At 37.5% G+C, this 18,576-nt stretch overlaps 1 pseudogene; it reads right to left on the bottom strand.

The window, feature by feature from the left end:
- Positions 1-581: 581 nt before the first annotated feature.
- LOC120200435 lies at positions 582-17,836 on the bottom strand (annotated as a pseudogene).
- Positions 17,837-18,576: the final 740 nt, after the last annotated feature.

Genomic DNA, 18,576 nt, shown 5'->3' with positions numbered 1-18,576 from the left:
CACTAGCGTTAAGGTTAAACTTGGGTCGGGTCTAGTTTGTGGCCCCGGTTCGAATTTGGTTAGGTGTGGTTTGGGTCTGGCTTTGGGTCTTAGTTTGGGTTTTGGTTTTTATAATGTAATGGGCCTGGGTTTTATTTTGGGGTTTGGTTTGGTTTGGGCTTGAGGTCGGTTGTAAAAAAAGGGGTAGAAAATGGTGATTATAAGTTTGACTCAACCACAGGGTGGGGGAAACCAACAAGAACACGCTCTAGAAGGTTTCAAACGTCCCATTTCTATTGCAGATTCAGAGAAACAGGAGATTGTGTGTGTTATAATTCTTCTGTGTATATTTACTCCTTTAAATTTTATTTGTTTGTGTATTGCTAAGATGTTTAACCGTAATTATAAAGTGCTTCGATATCTAAATTCTTGTATTGGATAAATGCGTGTGCGTGGCTGTGTGTGTCTGTGTGTGTCTGTGTGTGCCTGTGAGTGTATAGGGTCTGTTAAGACTTATAGGAGTAAATGGAAAAGGGATCACCAGAAACCAGCACCATTCCTCCCAGGAAATGATCGTAAGTACAAATAAGAATGAAAGTAAGACATAGGCGTATATTATTTATACATATTGGTGCATACATGGCCATGCCATGAATAAATCTAATATTACATAAAATGAGTGATAGAAGCTTGTATTTCCTCCGGTTTTCTCCCTTTTGTCTCCGGAACCAACTTGCAACGAATACAACAGCAAAGCCTGAGATTCCGGTGAAAACGAAAAGCATTCCTGCAATGATATTTGCCGATACCTCTTAATTCAGAAATGTAATGTTAATTTACTATGTTAGAGAATGAAATGAGGATGACCTGCTGAGCTCCATTCCATCATAAAATTGAAACTGTAAGTAGCGATCCAAGCAGCTGACCAGTGGACGAAAGTCACCAGGCTTCCAGCTTGAGCTTTAACATTTATAGGAAATATCTGACCAAGAATATGCCCCATGTTTTACTCAAATGAATCTCTTGCCTATAACTATTGGGGCAAGCTTGATATGTAAGCAATGATGAAGATTTCGATCTCGGAATTGGCACATACCTCTGACATTATAATCGAAGGTATTCCTGCTAAGCCTATTGTGTAAGATGTACCACCGATCTGTGTTTGCAGTATTAACCAGTTTATACAGGTTTGGCTCACTCCTAATCATGTATTAACCAGTTTATAGTTGTGACTATGCATGCAGATTCTTCAAAGAACCATGTATTGTGTTCTTAAGATGTCTAATCCTAATCATGGTTATGGTCATTGGAAAAATAATTTCAAAGCAGAAGACAGTAAAACTGAAGTACCAAAATGCCGGGAAGTGCTAGAAACGGAGTAAGTGCCTTCAGATTGGGGATTTCCTGATTGTGGGATAAAGAAAATACGTAGAAAGAACCAAATAAGAAATGACAGCCTCTTGATGAAGAGACTAAGCTTTGTTATACCTTAAAGCAGAATGAGTGTCCCTGGAGAAAGCAACTGAAGCACATTGCACTTGCATAAAGCTGCATAAAATTGATTGAAATGCCTTTTTTTCTTGTTTGTTCAACAATTTTACTATCTTAAAATGAATTGGTTACAAAACTAACCAATAGAAGTGGTCGTCTACGGGATCTATCCATTAAAACTAAACCTAAAATTGAAACTGGAATCTGCTAAAACAATGTAATAGGCATGTCTCAGAAATGCTTGGAACATAATTTTACCTTAAGGCCCCGTTTGGTTCAAGATATAATTCATTCCTGATAGGAATTTTTTTTCCAGAGGAATATACCCACGTTTGGATAGGCAACATTATCAAGTGCCAGGAAAAAGTTAATACCAACAGTAATTTTTTTACTGTTTTCTTGGGAATATCCATCCCCATCTCCCTTAGGTATTTCATTATTCCCGTCCCGTTGTCTAAAATAGCCTTCTTCACTTTCGTTCTGGCTGAAATCTTCTTCTTTTTTGACTTGGTTATGGGTTTGTGTTCTCAAAATTGGAATTCCCAAAATTGAAATCCCTTTGCAAAGCCACTCGTTCCTTCTTCACGCTCCACCGCTCTAGCCTCCAGTTTTTGTTTTCTGTCTCTCTAAACAACGAGAATGGTGGGAACAACAGAGGCAGTAGATTCATCAGCCTCCAACAACAAGAAGAATTGTATCCAAGTCTCCAATACCCAGAAACCCCTCTTCTTCTACGTTAATCTCGCCAAGGTTCCTTCACTTTGTTTTTTATTTCTAAATTTCTAACTCTATGTGATTAATGAATAATATGAGACTTTGAGTTATGACTTTGGGTTTTCATTTGTTTTTTCCTTTCGGATTTGTTTGTTGTTGTTGATCATGATGTGAAAATATTCAAGACAAATGGGAATTATATGAACAAAAAATGAATTAAATTAGTTTTTTTTGGTTAGTTGTTTATACATTTATTTTTGCTCCCTTTTCGCAAAGGTACATGCAGCAATACAATGAGGTGGGACTCTCAGCGCTTGGAATGGGTATTCTTTCTTCGCTCTTCTTTCCACTTTCACTTGCTTGGTTTACTCATTATTGGAACTTTTTTATTCGGATGTTCTTTTCAGTATTGAAGTGGCAGTTTGCTTTGTTGCTATATGTATTTCTTATTAAATGTTAACTGTTTAGTTTTTGAGAGATGGAATTGTCATCTAAATTGATAGCTTCAACCTTTGTGGCTAAAATATCATGGAGCTCGCAAACTGTTTTATTCTTGTTACCTTTCATGATTACTTCAATGTAATCAAAGGAACAAAGTTAACGATTGGTTTTACACAACTCGAGCTGAAATACAACACATTACCTTGACATACAAATATGTTATGTGTATATTTATGGAACGTGATTTATGATTGTGCTGCAATGCAGCTTTTGGTTTTGAATGTTGAGGAAAACATAACTGTTTCTTTCTCTTGTTTTTCTTTTAACTCACTTTCTATGCTGCCTGACAGCTATTGCTATTGTTGTTACCATTGCTGAGATATTGAAGAACAATAGGCTGACCATAGAGAAAAGTGAGTCTTACCCGTAACAAAATATACATTTTAGCTTTCATCTCATTTTGATAACTCAAACTTTGTATCGTTATATATATGCATTATATGACAGAAATCATGACTTCCACCATTGACATGGGAGAAGAATCAGGCGGATGACCTGTACAAAAAGATAAAGTAAGTTGTAAGACTGTTAAACCAATTAGATATATAATGAGGCCTCTGGTTATTATGTAGTTTATATGAGAGAGGAATCAGGCGGACTACTAGTTATGGGACATAAATTATATGAATTGGTAGGGTAGGGATTAATATATAATAAAATACAGTTGTACTACTTTCGTCCATTTTTAATCATTTAACACTAACATTAATTCTCAGGTTCATTGAACTTTTCTTATTGCAATTTGTTACATTGTAGATTGAAATACTGCTGAGGAAGTGATGCAGGGGGATCCGAGACAGATGATGATGAGCTGTCAGATTGCACCTTGATGGCGCTGAGATACCATGAGTTGGCAGATCAGCGCAAAGGGGGAATTGATTGTAATATGTTCCTCATTGGGGCTGTTTTGAGTGTGTTTCAGTCTTTTGGCCATAACTTTGCTCCAGATGGCCTTTTTTTTACCTCAAATTCTGCCGTTTTCCCCTCCAAATCACAGATTTATATATTTTTTTACTATTTATGGTAATATTTCGATTGTCAATTAGGAAGTCATTTTAAATTCGATTTCGGCCGGATTTTTTGCAAATTGCTTATTTTATTTTGAATTTCAATTTAGAGTGATTTTTGGGATTTTGCTATTTTTGGTAAAATTTCGATAAACAATATTTTTGGCTATAACAGTCCGGCTTGTGGACTGATTTTGGATGATTTTGATTTGATAATATTTTATTAAACCCTAGAGACTTTTTTTCTCTGGTTTTTAGGCGAATTTTCTCTTTTGAATCATTTGTTGGAACTAGCCTGCAGGATAATCGTTATTCTATCTGACGTCAGTTGGTATCAGAGCTTTAACATCTTCCTGGGAAATTTCACCAGTTTCAATGGCTGGAGGTCGTGGTCGTGGTCGTCGTGAGCAGGTTCCGAATGAGGAAGCCCAACGCTGTGATCGGAGCGTTTAGGATGTGATGATTACAGATTTGCAGAGACAAGTCACAGAATTAACCCAGCGCCTGGCAGCGCAGGATTTCGAGGATCGTGAGGCCTCTGATCACGATACCAATTCCGCTTTCAAAAACCCATATCATAATCGTGCTCTATTCCGAGAGCACCGTGGTCAGGAGGAGCGTCATGGAGACCTCAGTTTTCAAGTCGATCTCCCTGAGTTTTCTGGTACGTTACAGGCAGAGGGATTCGTGGATTGGATTAATGAAGTGGAGCGTATTTTTGAATATAAGGAAGTCCCCGATCGTGTGAAAGTGAAACTGATCGCCATCAAACTCAAGGGCAGAGCATCTGCGTGGTGGGAACAGTTGCGACGTTCACGAGAAAGACAGGGCAAGGCCAAGATCACTGATTGGGAGAAGATGAAGAAGAAGATGAAGGGTCACTTCCTTCCCTTCGGCTACACGCAAACCTTATTTCAGTGACTTCATGCATTGAGGCAGGGCGCGCGATCAGTCGATGATTACACGGAGGAGTTTTACCAATTGGTCGCCCGGAACGATTTATCTGAGACGGAGGAGCAGATGGTGGCGCGATATTTGGGGGGTTACGCCATTCCTTGCAAGATGTCCTCAGCCTTCATTCACTGTGGAGTGTTTCGAAAGCATACCAGCGTGCACTTGCTGTTGAAAAATAGCAAAATAGGAGACCAGTGATCAGGAGCGATCACAACAGTCGACCAGTTCACCCTCAGGATTCCCGTCCTGCTCAGCAGCCACCGTAGGGCAATTCAAACCCTACTATTAGATGTTTTCATTGTGGTGAACAAGGGAATAGGGCGACTGATTATAGGAAGCCTGCTAGTCAAAAGGGTAAAAATTTGTTGATTGAGGAAAACGCAGAAGACGAGACTGAGGAGATTAGTGAACCCGCGTATGACGATGATGAGACTGATGATGTGCTATATGGAGATGGTCTTGAGACTCTGGTCATTCGTAAGAGTCTACTTACCCCTAAGGGTTCAGGGGACGATTGGTTGAGAACCAATATTTTCCACACGACCTACACAGTTGCAGATAAAGTCTGCAAAATGATCATTGACAGCGGCAGTTATGAGAATGTAGTGTCCGAGGAGGTTGTCCAGAAATTGTAGTTGAAGACGGACCGTCATCCTAAACCATACAAGTTGTCATGGCTAAATAAAGGAAGTGAGGTAACAGTTGATAGGCGATGCCAAAATATTTTGATAATGCCTGGTGTGATGTTGTGTCTATGGATACGTGCCATATATTGTTGGGTCGACCTTGGAAGTATGATCGCAGTGTCATTCATGACGGACGGAAGAATACATATTCCCTTAGCATCAAGGGAAAAAATATTATGTTGGCGCCCCAGCGGGAAGGACTCACTCCTACCCCGGTAACCAATAATACTAACCTGCTTTCTATGTCTAGGTTTTTAGATGAGATTGAGCATGAAGGCGTGGTCAATGCCTTACTACCTTGCGAGAATAGTGCAGTAGACGTGGATACGGATTTACCAGTAGAGGTACAGTGGCTGCTAGCAGAATTCTCTAACTTGATGCCAGAGGATCCTCCTACTGGACCACCACCTATGAGGGATATTCAGCATCAAATTGACCTTGTTCCTAGGTCAAGTTTACCAAATCGACCAGCATATCGCCTCAGTCCCAAGGAGGCTGAAGAATTACAGCGACAGGTGGAAGAGTTATTGGAGAGAGGCTATATCCGAGAGAGTATGAGCCCATGTGCAGTCCCTGCCCTGCTAGTGCCAAAGAAAGATGGTTCTTGGCGTATGTGTGTTGACAGCCGAGCGATCAATAGAATTACAGTGAAGTACCAGTTTCCAATTCCCCGTCTAGATGATATGTTAGATCAGCTATCCGGTTCTAAGGTCTTCTCAAAAATTGACCTTAAAAGCGGATACCACCAAATCATAATAAGGCCTGGAGATGAGTGGAAGACAGCATTTAAAATACCTCAAGGTTTATATGGGTGGATGGTCATGCCTTTTGGGCTATCCAATGCACCCAGTACGTTCATGAGATTTATGCATCAGGTCTTGCGACCTTTTATGGGGAAATTTGTTATAGTTTACTTCGATGATATCCTCATTTATAGTCTGACATGGACTTCACACTTCGATCACCTCCGTGATGTTTTTGAGATGCTGAAAAAAGAGTACTTGTTCGTCAATCAGAAGAAGTGTTCCTTCTTCACTGCTTCTGTGACTTTTCTTGGTTTTGTTGTGTCTACTGATGGTGTTCATGCAGATCAGTCAAAGATAGATGCAGTCTTGGAGTGGTCCAGACCAAGGACCATACATAACATCCGAAGTTTCCATGGATTGGCATCTTTCTACCGTCAGTTCATTAGAAATTTCAGTACTCTGATTGCCCCTATCACAGAATGCCTCAAGGGGCATGATTTCCAGTGGTCTGAGGAGGCAGAGGCTAGTTTTCAACTGGTCAAGGAGAAGATGACAGAGGCACCAATTTTGGCACTTCCTGATTTTGACAAAGTGTTCAAGGTAAATTGTGATGCATCTGGCATTGGCATTGGCATTGGCGGTGTTCTGAGTCAGGCAGGTCGTCCAGTTGCTTTTTTAGTGAGAAGCTATCAGGATAAAAAAAACTACTCCCCTTATGACATGGAGTTCTATGCCATAGTTCAGTCCCTGAAGCATTGGCGTCACTACCTAGTACAGAAGGAGTTTATTCTATTTACTGATCATGAGGCCTTGAAGTACATCAATGGCCAGCACAAGCTGAGTAGACGTCATGCCAAGTAGGTGGCATACCTGCAAGAATTCACTTTTACGTTGAGGCACCAAGCAGGGAGTTTGACCCGCGTCGCAGATGCCCTGAGTCGTCGTACCTTACTCCTCACCACCATGAATACCAAAGTTGCAGGCTTTGAGTCGTTCACAGATATGTATGCAGCTGATCCTTCCTTTGGAAGAATATTTCAGGAGGTAACTGAGGGTCACCGTCATGATTTTGTTTTGCATAATGGGTATCTATTTCGTGGATTATAGTTGTGCATTCCAGATTGTTCATTGAGGCAGCAAATTATAAGTGAACTTCATAATGAGGGACACTTTGGCCGAGATAAGACCTTGGCCCTTATCTCTTCTGACTTTTATTGGCCCAAGTTCACTAGTGATGTGGCCCATTATGTGGACCGTTGTTATGTGTGCCAATGGTCTAAGGGAGTTCTCACCAATGCGGGCTTGTACACTCCCTTACCTGTTCCTGAAGCTCCTTGGTTCGATGTCAGCATGGATTTTGTATTAGGCTTACCCCGTACCCAAAGGGCCACGGATTCTATCTTTGTTGTGGTTGACAGGTTTTTCAAGATGGTTCATTTTGTAGCTTGCAGAAAGACTATGGATGCTGACCGGATTGTCCATCTTTATTTCAAGGAGATTGTGCGTTTACATGGTGTTCCTCGATCCATCACTTCAGATCGTGATACTAAGTTCATTAGTCATTTCTGGAAGAGCCTGTGGGGGAAATTGGGAACGTAGTTGAATTTCAGTAGCGCCTACCACCCCCAGATGGATGGACAGACCGAGGTGGTTAACAGAAGTTTGGGAAACCTTTTGAGGTGTTTAGCAGGAACGAAGCCGAAGCAGTGGGATTTGGCATTGCCTCAGTCAGAATTTGCCTACAACAAATCAAAAAATAGAACCACAAGTTTAAGCCCATTTGAGATTGTCTATGGTCAGAACCCATCTAGGGTGTTGGACTTAGCCCCTATTCCACGTATAGGACATTTTAGTCCTAAAGCAGATGAGATGACAAAGTATCTTCGGGGTATCCATGAGCAGGTGAAACAGACCATTCATGAGAGCAATACCAAGTACAAGACTCAGGTTGACAATCATCGTCGTCGGATACTTTTTGATGTTGGTGATTTTGTTTGGGTTGTATTAACTCGTGATCGTTTTCCTGTTGGTGAGTATAATAAGCTTAAGGATCAGAAGATTGGACCTTGTGAGGTCGTTCAGAAGATCAATGATAATGCTTACAGGTTGCGCCTTCCAAGTCACTTGAAGACTTCTGATTTCTTTAATGTGAAGCACCTGAGTCAATATTTTATGGATTCTGATGACACTACTCTGAACTCGAGGATGAGTTCTTTCCAACCCGGGGTGACTGATGCAGGGGGATCCGAGACAGATGATGATGAGCTGTCAGATTGCACCTTGATGGCGCTGAGATACCATGAGTTGGCAGATCAGCGCAAAGGCGGGAATTGATTGTGATATGTTCCTCATTGGGGCCGTTTTGAGTGTGTTTTAGTCTTTTGGCCATACCTTTGCCCCATGTGCCCTTTTTTCGACCTCAAATTTTGTCGTTTTCCCCTCCAAATCACTAGATTTAGATATTTTTTACTATTTATGGTCATATTTTGATTGTCAATTAGGAAGTCATTTTAAATCCGATTTCGGCCGGATTTTTTGCATATTGCTTATTTTATTTTGAATTTCAATTTAGAGTGATTTTTGAGATTTTGCTATTTTTGGTAAAATTTCGATAAACAATATTTTTGGCTATAACAGTCCAGCTTGTGGACTGATTTTGGATGATTTTGATTTGATAATATTTTATTAAACCCTAGAGACTTTTTTTCTCTGGTTTTTGGGAAAATTTTCTCTTGTGAATCATTTGTTGGAACTAGCCTGCAGGATAATCGTTATTCTGTCTGTCGTCAGGAAGTCATAGAAGTTTGATGAGTTGATGACGGTTGCTACTAAGGAAACCTTAGATAATGAGTAAAGCTAAGCTAGGAATAAGATTGTAAGTTGTGTTACTTTGATTGTGAGCATCTTCAACAGTTCTGTTCTTGTTTGCTGTGAGTGAAGCTTAGTTACTGTGATGAGATTTTAGGAATTTTTGTAAACTACTATTGCTGTTTATTATTCAATATTCAAATTTGTTGTCAATCCCTTTCTTCTGCAATCCTATATACCGTCAATTTAGACCATCATTTTTATTGTGATCCTTCTACAATTATGTCGATCTCTTTTTATTATAACTTTAGAATATGGTCCCAACTTTTTTGTCTAGCTTAGCCAGGTATATGTCAATCTTTTGACTTGAAGAATTTTTTGTGTATATAATATAACCAACATATATGATTAAGTTTAGAATGTCATGGCTATTATCTTTTGTAAGTTTGAACATTGTACAAACTTTTGATGGTTAATGTTATACTTCTTTTTGTTATGTAGTATATGACTTGCAAGTAATGTGCTAGTTTTCGAATATGTTAATTACTTTTTATAAAATTAAATATCATAGTGAAAGTTAAAAATCTCTAATATTGAACATGATATATTTTTATATAAATTATGTTGAAGTACAATTTTAATATATTTTTTAAATAAATTATGTAAAATTTATTATTAATTAAAATTAAAATACTACATGATATATTTAAATAATAAAATAATATATTATCGATGAATTTTTATATAAATATTTTTTATTTAAATATATTATCGATGAATTTTTATATAAATAATTTTTATTTAAATAATTAGAATTTCACTTGTTAAAAAATATAGAACAAGGTCAATTTGGTAAAATATACATTTTAGTAATTTTTTATTCCTTCAACCAAACATTGTAATCATACATTACTGCCAAACAAACCAAACACAATAATATAACATTCTCAGTAATGTGTTAGGTAATGTTACATTCCGGTAATCTTATTCCCACTGGTAATCTTATATTCCGTGAACTAAACGCACCCTAAGTCCAAGTAGGAAAAGAAGCCCTGAAGGTGCCTGTACAATAGCTAAAACTTGAAGGCCAAGGTTACCTGATATGCCTGTTGCAAACAGAACTTTGTGTCTTCATCTTCTTCTTTTTTTCTTTTTCCGATACCGTCTTAAACTTGTACGACAACAAAAAATAATCTATACAGCAATAATAACATAAGCACCAACATAGAAGATATAAATTTACCTGCTTCTTCAAATATGTTACGAGCATAATATCCCACGGCACCTGCTCCTACAAGCTGTTGCAATAACATTAGGCCAACTCCAACCTGCAAATTCCAAGAAGCCATTTATAAAATGATCAGGCAAGTAATAAAACTAATTAGCATATTTATTCTCATCTCACAATGAGTGAATTAGCATATCTCTTTGGGAACAATTCAAGGATACTTGCTCCTGTCCGTTGCTCAAGAGTTTACATATAACCCTACAAGAGAATATAGCACATATCATGAGGAAATAAGCGTCCCAAATTTCATGGGGAAAAACTAAAAGATATGAAGCTAAAATCTACTCTGATAATAGCTGCTTCTTCAGAAATATCCGAGTCTCCCCTAAGACGCTTCAAGGAAGCTTCAAACTCTTTTTCTCGACCATATTTTGCCTGCAGAAGCCACTCAAATCTTGCATTTACACTGTGTCAACTCAAAAGTAAAGAATCAACTGCAAAATTTCTCTTATATCTTTCTCTAACATGTTACGGACCTAAAAAGCTTCCGAATACTATGGAGTTAGACTTACAGCCATCTAGGGACTCTGGAATGAAACACTAAACTTAACTAACACTATCTTTTTCTTTATCTAATAATAATCACTTTAAATTTCAACATAAGTTTTTATTTATCTCAAAACTTTAAATTTATTTATTTATTTATTTTATCCTTATCTTTTATTTTATCCTCATCTTTTATTTTAAAACAATTTTTATAGCCCCTATTTAATCTCATCTTCATCCAAAACTATATCTTATGTCATCCTTATCAAAATCAGAAAATTTCACTCTATCAGAAACTCCAGTCCCTGAGGACCGACCCTACTTCTCTTTACTATTTTCTTTATTTATTTATTTTTGAGAAGCCGAAATTATTTTGACAATTAAACGACGACCTGTCAGGCAGACTACTATGTTAGGCTTATCAGCCATCTAGGGGACTCCGGAATAAAAAACAAGCCTATAATCTGTACTATACAGGGGATTGCACAAGGAAACGGAATGGATAAAAAATTAAAGTAAATTAACACTACCTTTAGCTTAAGTTAATAAGAAAATAGAAGTATATACCGATCATAGCCCGTGTGCGCCACGAAATGATCGTTCCAGTGAAAAATATAAGTACAAACCCACAACTAGTCATCAACTGCACCATTAAGAAGCTTAAATCGAAATAACGATAAGCTGAAAAATCTCATTTTCAATTATGGGTTTAGTATAGTTTACCTGATTTGCCGATGCAAATGATCCGCGGTGACTTTCAGGTGTTATTTCAGCTATGAAAACAGGTACCAGTTTTCATATAGAAAGTTCAGCTATATATCATTGTTAAGTTACTTCAAAACTGTTGCAAGCTGATGAAATATGTATGAACTGGAAACTTTAGTACATTACCACATAACAAATCACGCCGACCCCAATTCCGATCAACATGTTGCGGAAGACAGCTATCAGATAGAGTAAAATCGCAACTGATAATTTGAGAAAATAAAAATTGAAGATAAAAGAGACAAAATTTACGTGAAAAACCCCTAAATAATATAGGGTAAAAACCACGGGCAACGGTAGAAGAATTTCACTATGAGAAAATAGGAATTACAACCTCTCTCGATCTACCAAGGAGAAAACAATGATAATTCTCTCTTGATAAAAAAGAGAAAACAACCCTCAAGAAACTCTCTAAATTCTTTCTAGTATTGGAAGAAAGCTAGAATGCTTTGGGATGGTTTTGAAGCTAAATGAGCTAGGGTATTTATAGTTGAAGCTTAAGGACTAATTTATAAATACCCTAAATTACAATGACTAAAAATGAGATTTTACCATTGTTGATTTTCAACATAAACCTACCCTTTTTGACAATTGCTATTCAGTGGATTTGTTTATTCCACCTTTCGGTGGATTTGTTTTGATTTTCAACAATCTCCCACTTGAAGATTTGATTGGAACAATCATATCTTCACACCATTCTTTCTACCTTGTACCATCATGTTGCTTACATTTCTGACAGACCACAAGAGGATCGACACCAAGTAAATTTATCAGCGTTGATCGCCTTCGTCATGAAATCTGCTATGTTGTCTTTGGTATGGATCTTCTACGTATCTACCATCCCTTCTTCCACCTTTTCACGAATGAAATGGTACTGAACTCGTATGTGCTTTGTCTTTGAATGAAATGATGGATTCCTTGCTAAATGCAAGGCGCTTTGACTTTCCCAAAATAGAGAGACATACTCTTGATTGTGCCCAAGCTCCTCCAATAGCATCTCCAAATTGCTTCTTTACTGGCTTGTGTAGCTTCTACATATTCTGCCTCTGTTGTGGATGTAGCCATAACTGACTGTAATTTTGAAACCCAGCTTACAACTCCACCAGCAGCTTTGAACACATACCCTATAGTAGATTTGCTTTTATTATCCAAATCTCCTGCATAGTCAGAATCTACATACCCATTGATTAGTAAATTTGATCCTCTATAACATAATGCAATATTTGAGGTCCCTTTGATGTATCTCAGGATCCTCTTTACTGTATTCCAATGCTCTATGCCTGGATTTGCCATGTACCGACTAACCACTCCCACTACTTGTGCAATTTCTGGTCTTGTGCATATCATAGCGAACATTAAACTTCCCACTACTGATGCATACAGTACTCAACACATCTCCATCATCTCTTCTTCACTGCTAGGACTCATACTAGTGGATAATTTAAAGTTAATAGGAAGAGGGGTAGAAATTGGCTTACAATCTTGCATACTGAATCGTGACAAGATCTTCTTCAAGTAATTCTTTTGTGAAAGCCAAATCTTCCTATTACTTTTCTCTCGGTGAATTTGTATCCCTAGAATCTTGTTTGTTGATCCCAAGTTCTTCATTTCAAATTCCCTAGCCAGTTGTGCCTTCAATTCTTCAATATGATCTTTGTTGGGTCCTGCAACCAACATGTCATCCACATACAATAGCAATATAACAAAATTGTTATCACCCGACCACTTGAAATAAGCACAAGGGTCTGCATTAAGTCTGTTGTATCCAAGGCACATAATGAAGGAATCAAATCTCTTATACCAACACCTCGGCGCCTGCTTTAAACTGTACAGAGATTTGTTCAACCTTCAAACCAAGTTCTTCTTTTCGTCTTCTTCAAAACCTTCAAGCTGGAGCATATAAATATCTTCTTCAAGATTTCCATGAAGAAAAGATGTTTTAACTTCTAGCTGCTCTAGATGTAAATTCAATATAGCACACATTGCCAAGACTACTAGAACTGTTGTCAGTCGAACCACAGGAGAAAAGATTTCATTGAAATCAATACCTTCTTTTTGAGCATATCTTTTGACCACTAGTCTTGCACGATACCTCTCCACTTGATCGTCACCATTTCGCTTGATTTTGAAGACCCATTTGTTACCAATTGGCTTCCTTCCTTGTGGTAGTGGCACAAGGTCCCATGTATTATTTATGAAGGGCTTCAATTTCTTCTTGCATCGCCATCATCCATAATGAAGCATCTGAGCTGTTTATTACCTCTTGGTATGTTGATGGCTCACCGTCCTCTGTTAAAAGGAAGTATGCAATATTTCCTTCTATAACATAATCTGAGTGCCAATTGGGACGTCTTCTCACACGATCTGATTGATGAGTTGTTGGAGCTTTAGAACTCTCTGGTTCTTGTTCATCATGTGTTGGTTCTGCTTCAGAAGAATCTTCTTGTTCATCATCCTTTTCCACATGTATCTGTGTAGTCTCTGACTTTTCAGTGCTATCATCGTCTTTTTTTCTTTGTAGTTTATCCTCTACAAAGATAACATCCCTGCAGATGATCACTTTACGGGTAGTGGGATCCTATAAGCGATACCCCTTTACACCATCAGCATACACAAAGAATTTGCATTTCCTGGATTTTGGATCCAGCTTTGAAATTTCTTGGGATTTGTACATCACGTACACAATACTTCCAAATATATGGAGGTTTGAATAATCAGTTGGTTTACCAGTCCACATCTCCATTGGTGTCTTCAGCTCTATTACAGTTGATGGAGTTCGATTCACAAATAACAGGTGGTATTGACTGCTTCTTCCCAGAATGATTTTTCTAGGACTGTATCCCTCAACATTGCTCTTGTTCTTTCTAACAAGGTTCTGTTCATCCACTCTGCCACTCCATTTTGTTGAGGAGTGTCCGCCACTGTGAACTGTCTTTTGATGCCTTCTTTCCTGCAAAAGTCATCAAATTCTTCGCTTGTGTATTCTCCTCCGTTATCTGTTCTGAAGCACTTGATCTTATTTCTAGAATCAAGTTCCACCCGCGCTTTAAAGTTTTTGAAAGTGGAAACCACATCTGGCTTCTTCTTAATAGGGTAAACCCAACATCTCCTGGAGTAGTCATCAATAAATGAGACAAAATATTTTGCTCTGCCTAGGGATGTAACTGGTGCTTGCCATGGGTCAGAATTAATTAATTCTAGAACACTTTTGCCTCTAGAATTTGACGTGTTGAATTTCAACCGGTGATGCTTACTTGTTATGCAGTGCTCACACAAAGTAAGTGATACCTTTGTTAAGACTAGAAGTAGTTTTTGCTCTACAAGGACTTTCATTCCTTGTTCTGACATGTGTCAAAGTTTCTGATGCCATAACATTGCAGAATCTGAACTACATGAGGCAACAAAGGCTTTTTCTTCTAGCAAAGTCTTTCCCTTCAGCATGTACAAGTTTGCTACTATCTTTTCACCTTTCAGCACCACAAGAGCTCCACGGAACACCTTCATGATTCCTTTCCGTGTTTCAATCTTGCTTGCATTATTAACAAACAATCCGTAGGATAATAAATTTTTCTTCAGGCCTTTCACATGCCGTACATTTCGAACAACTTTGATTGTTCCATCATACATCTTGAATTAGATGGTTCCCACGCCAACGATCTCGAAAGCATGATCATTACAACTATACACAGATCCTCCTGAGACAGGTTCATAATGATGGAACCATTCTCTTCTTGAGGTCATGTGATATGTTGCTCCCGAATCAATGAGCCATATATCTACAAATTTTTTTCTGCCTTCCACGGTGGCTGACGCTTCACAACATAGAGCATCTCCATCATCTGAAGTGTTTGCAGTATTGCCTTATGGATTGGAGTTTTTATTTAGACTCTAATAATCCTTCTTCAAGTGACCCTTCTTTCCACAGTTGTAGCACTTTAAATTCTTCTTGCTCCTCGACTTCGATCTACCATGTTTGTGACTACTTCATTGGCCACGTTCTGTTGATCTCCCTCTCGTCGTTGTTAACGCTTCTGCCTTTTACAGATTTACTTGTCTTTCTTCCTTGTTCTTGCACCGATTTTCTTCTTGTAGAACAGCAGCTGCAACATCATCGAATACTAGACTGGTGACATTACTGTTTGTCAAGTTGATGATGAGTTGATCATACGAATCTGGTAGACTTTGAAGTACAAGTTCAACACGTTCTTGTTCTCCTATTTTACAGCTTAAGGATGTAAGCTGAGAAAATAAAGTGTTCAGTGTATTTAAGTGCTCCGTCACTGAAGTAGATTCTGGCATACAGAGAGTGTATAATTTTCTTTTAAGGAAAATTTTATTGTGCAACGATTTGGCCTCATACAGTTTGGTGAGATGATCCCATATCTCCTTAGCTGTCTTCTTCTCCTCGATGCTTGACAATACTTCATCTGCTAATGCTAGATGAAAGTTTGTCATAGCATTTCTGTCCATTTCAATCCATGTGTTCTCATCTGTGAAATCTACCGGCCTTTCAGTGATAGCTGCTAGACAACCGTCTTTCCTCAGGATGGTCTTCATCTTCAATTTCCATAATGATAAATTTCTTCCATTGAATTTTTCAATATCAAATTTCGTTACCATAGCTTCTATTACAGATAGCTCCCACTATTTCACTATCATGAATAGTTCTCTAGAACCTTCAAAGAATGGGTAATATCTTCTTACTTTCTTATGTTGGAGGATCCACCTTTTGGTGGCAACCACAAAGACAATAAGTAGATATTACACACTCTAATTTGGCTCGGATACCAATTGTTGCGGAAGACGGCTATCGGATAGAGCAAAATCGCAACTGATAATTTGAGAAAATAAAAATTGAAGATAAATGAGACACAAAATTTACATGGAAAACCCCTAAATAATATAGGGTAAAAACCACGGGCAACGGTAGAAGAATTTCACTATGAGAAAATAGGAATTACAACCTCTCTCGATCTACCAAGGAGAAAACAATGATAATTGTCTCTTCATAAAAAGGAGAAAACAACTCTCAAGAAACTCTCTAAATTCTCTCTAGTATTGGAAGAAAGCTAGAATGCTTTGGGATGGTTTTGAAGCTAAATGAGCTAGGGTATTTATAGTTGAAGCTTAAGGACTAATTTATAAATACCCTAAATTACAATGACTAAAAATGAGATTTTACCATTGTTGATTTCAACATAAACCTACCTTTTTGACAATTGCTATTCGGTGGATTTGTTTATTCCACTTTTTGGTGGATTTGTTTTGATTTTCAACACAACAGCCTTCTGATGTCCAGCCACAAAGCATTCTCCCAACAGAAAGTGAACATTAACCTCTTACGATCTTTCTTACGAATTATTTCGTTATAAAATTCAAAGCTAAGCTTAGCTTGACCGGAAAGGAAATAATCGAAAGTGGAAGTTAACCTTTGCGAATGCTATTGATAGCCACCCTGTAGTGCAGAAGACATCAGAGAACCACGTTGTCTGTTTCTCAAGAGTATATTAACACATTTATTTAGAAGAATATGTAAAGGCTTTACCAAACAAATATAACTTACCCGTTTTAGACCGATAAGATCTGCTATCTTCCCAGTTAATATTGCTCCTACCTTTCCTCCGATTGTCATTATTGAACCGAAAACAGAGTACTGCAAATTGGTAGCAAATATTACACATCTATATTACTAGGCTTCTTTGTTTCTGCACTATACCTATATCTGTTCAATACATATTCGAATATAAATATGAGATAAACTTAGAAAAAATTAAGTATACCTGTGTTTATCACTCACCATAATCCGAGTAAGATAGTTAAATAAACTCACCTACAGCTTTCTTGTGCTTTAAGTAAGTAGAAGCTTATTCAATACATGTGTTTTTCTATTTCTAAAGAAAGTAAAAATTGAGTGGAAAAAAAGTACAAACTGTTGAAATAGAGAGGCTCAAGTCTTCCATGATCCCATTCTGCGCAGGTGATGAAAAACCCATCTGGTTTCATTTTCAAAGTTAGTTCATTACTTCAATCAATTCAATCTTCATTATATCATAAATTAATAATACTTACATATTAACATAAATTTAAGGTTTTTTTTGTTAAAAAAAATCATAATACTTAGTACTTACATATTATATCAGGTTGAAAATATGAAGATGAAAGTGAAGAGCTTACAGAGCAGCCATAGCAGAAAGAGCCACAAACAGCAACAAACGTACTGAAGACGAGAACAGGTGTCAATGAGGAAGTTGCCGGCGATGATGACATGTCATCGCCGGCGCCATTGCTGCTTGGTTTTGTTTCTTTTGGCGGTCCATATCTGCCTATTAACAGCCCTTCTTCCATGTTTTCCCTCTCCATTTTTCCTACTTCTGAAATTGTTGTAGAACCAAATCAAACGTTGAATCTATATCTCTGCCTTTTTTTTCCATGATAAAACTTTGAACCTTTTCTACATAAATAAAGAAAACCCACCTAATTTCTTTTAGCAATATTTTATGTATACATTTGCAAAAGTGACCATAATTACAATAATGCATGTCTTTTTATATGAATTCACGTTTCTTACTTGTACACACGTTAATAATTTGTTTTAAAATTTGGGTAAAGTACACAAATGGTCCCCAACTATAGGATAATCCTTTATTAAGTCCTCCAACTACTAAAAGTTGCAAAATGATCCCTTGACTATAAGGAGTTACTTTGTTAAGCCATTCAACTATTAAAAGTTACAAAATGGTTACTAGACTTTTCATTATGTTCTAAACTCATCCTTTTCCGTTAAAAAATCAACAATCGTCTGAGCTAGACGTTAACATGCTGATTAAAATATGATAAAATATGATCTCATAATATCGAACAACTATCGTATCTCAGTCAGCATGTTAACGTCTAACTCAGATGATCGTTAATTTTTTAATGGAAGAGGACGAGTTTGGAACATAATAAAAAGTCGAGTAATCATTTTGTAACTTTTAATAGTCAAGGGACTCAACAAAACAACTCCCTATAGTTGGAAGACCATTTTCTAACTTTTAGTAATCAGAGGACTCAACAAAGTAATATCCTATAGTCAAGATACCATTTGTGTACTTTACCATTAAATTTTTCATCAGCCTAAATTCTAACATATCCATAAATTTTATTAGCTA

This window comes from Hibiscus syriacus, unplaced genomic scaffold (genome assembly GCF_006381635.1).
Source record: "Hibiscus syriacus cultivar Baekdansim isolate YM2019G1 unplaced genomic scaffold, ASM638163v2 tig00005974_pilon, whole genome shotgun sequence".
NCBI lineage: Eukaryota > Viridiplantae > Streptophyta > Magnoliopsida > Malvales > Malvaceae > Hibiscus > Hibiscus syriacus.
The sequence above is the reverse complement of the archived record's forward strand: the minus strand, read 5'-3'. Positions and strand labels throughout refer to the sequence as shown.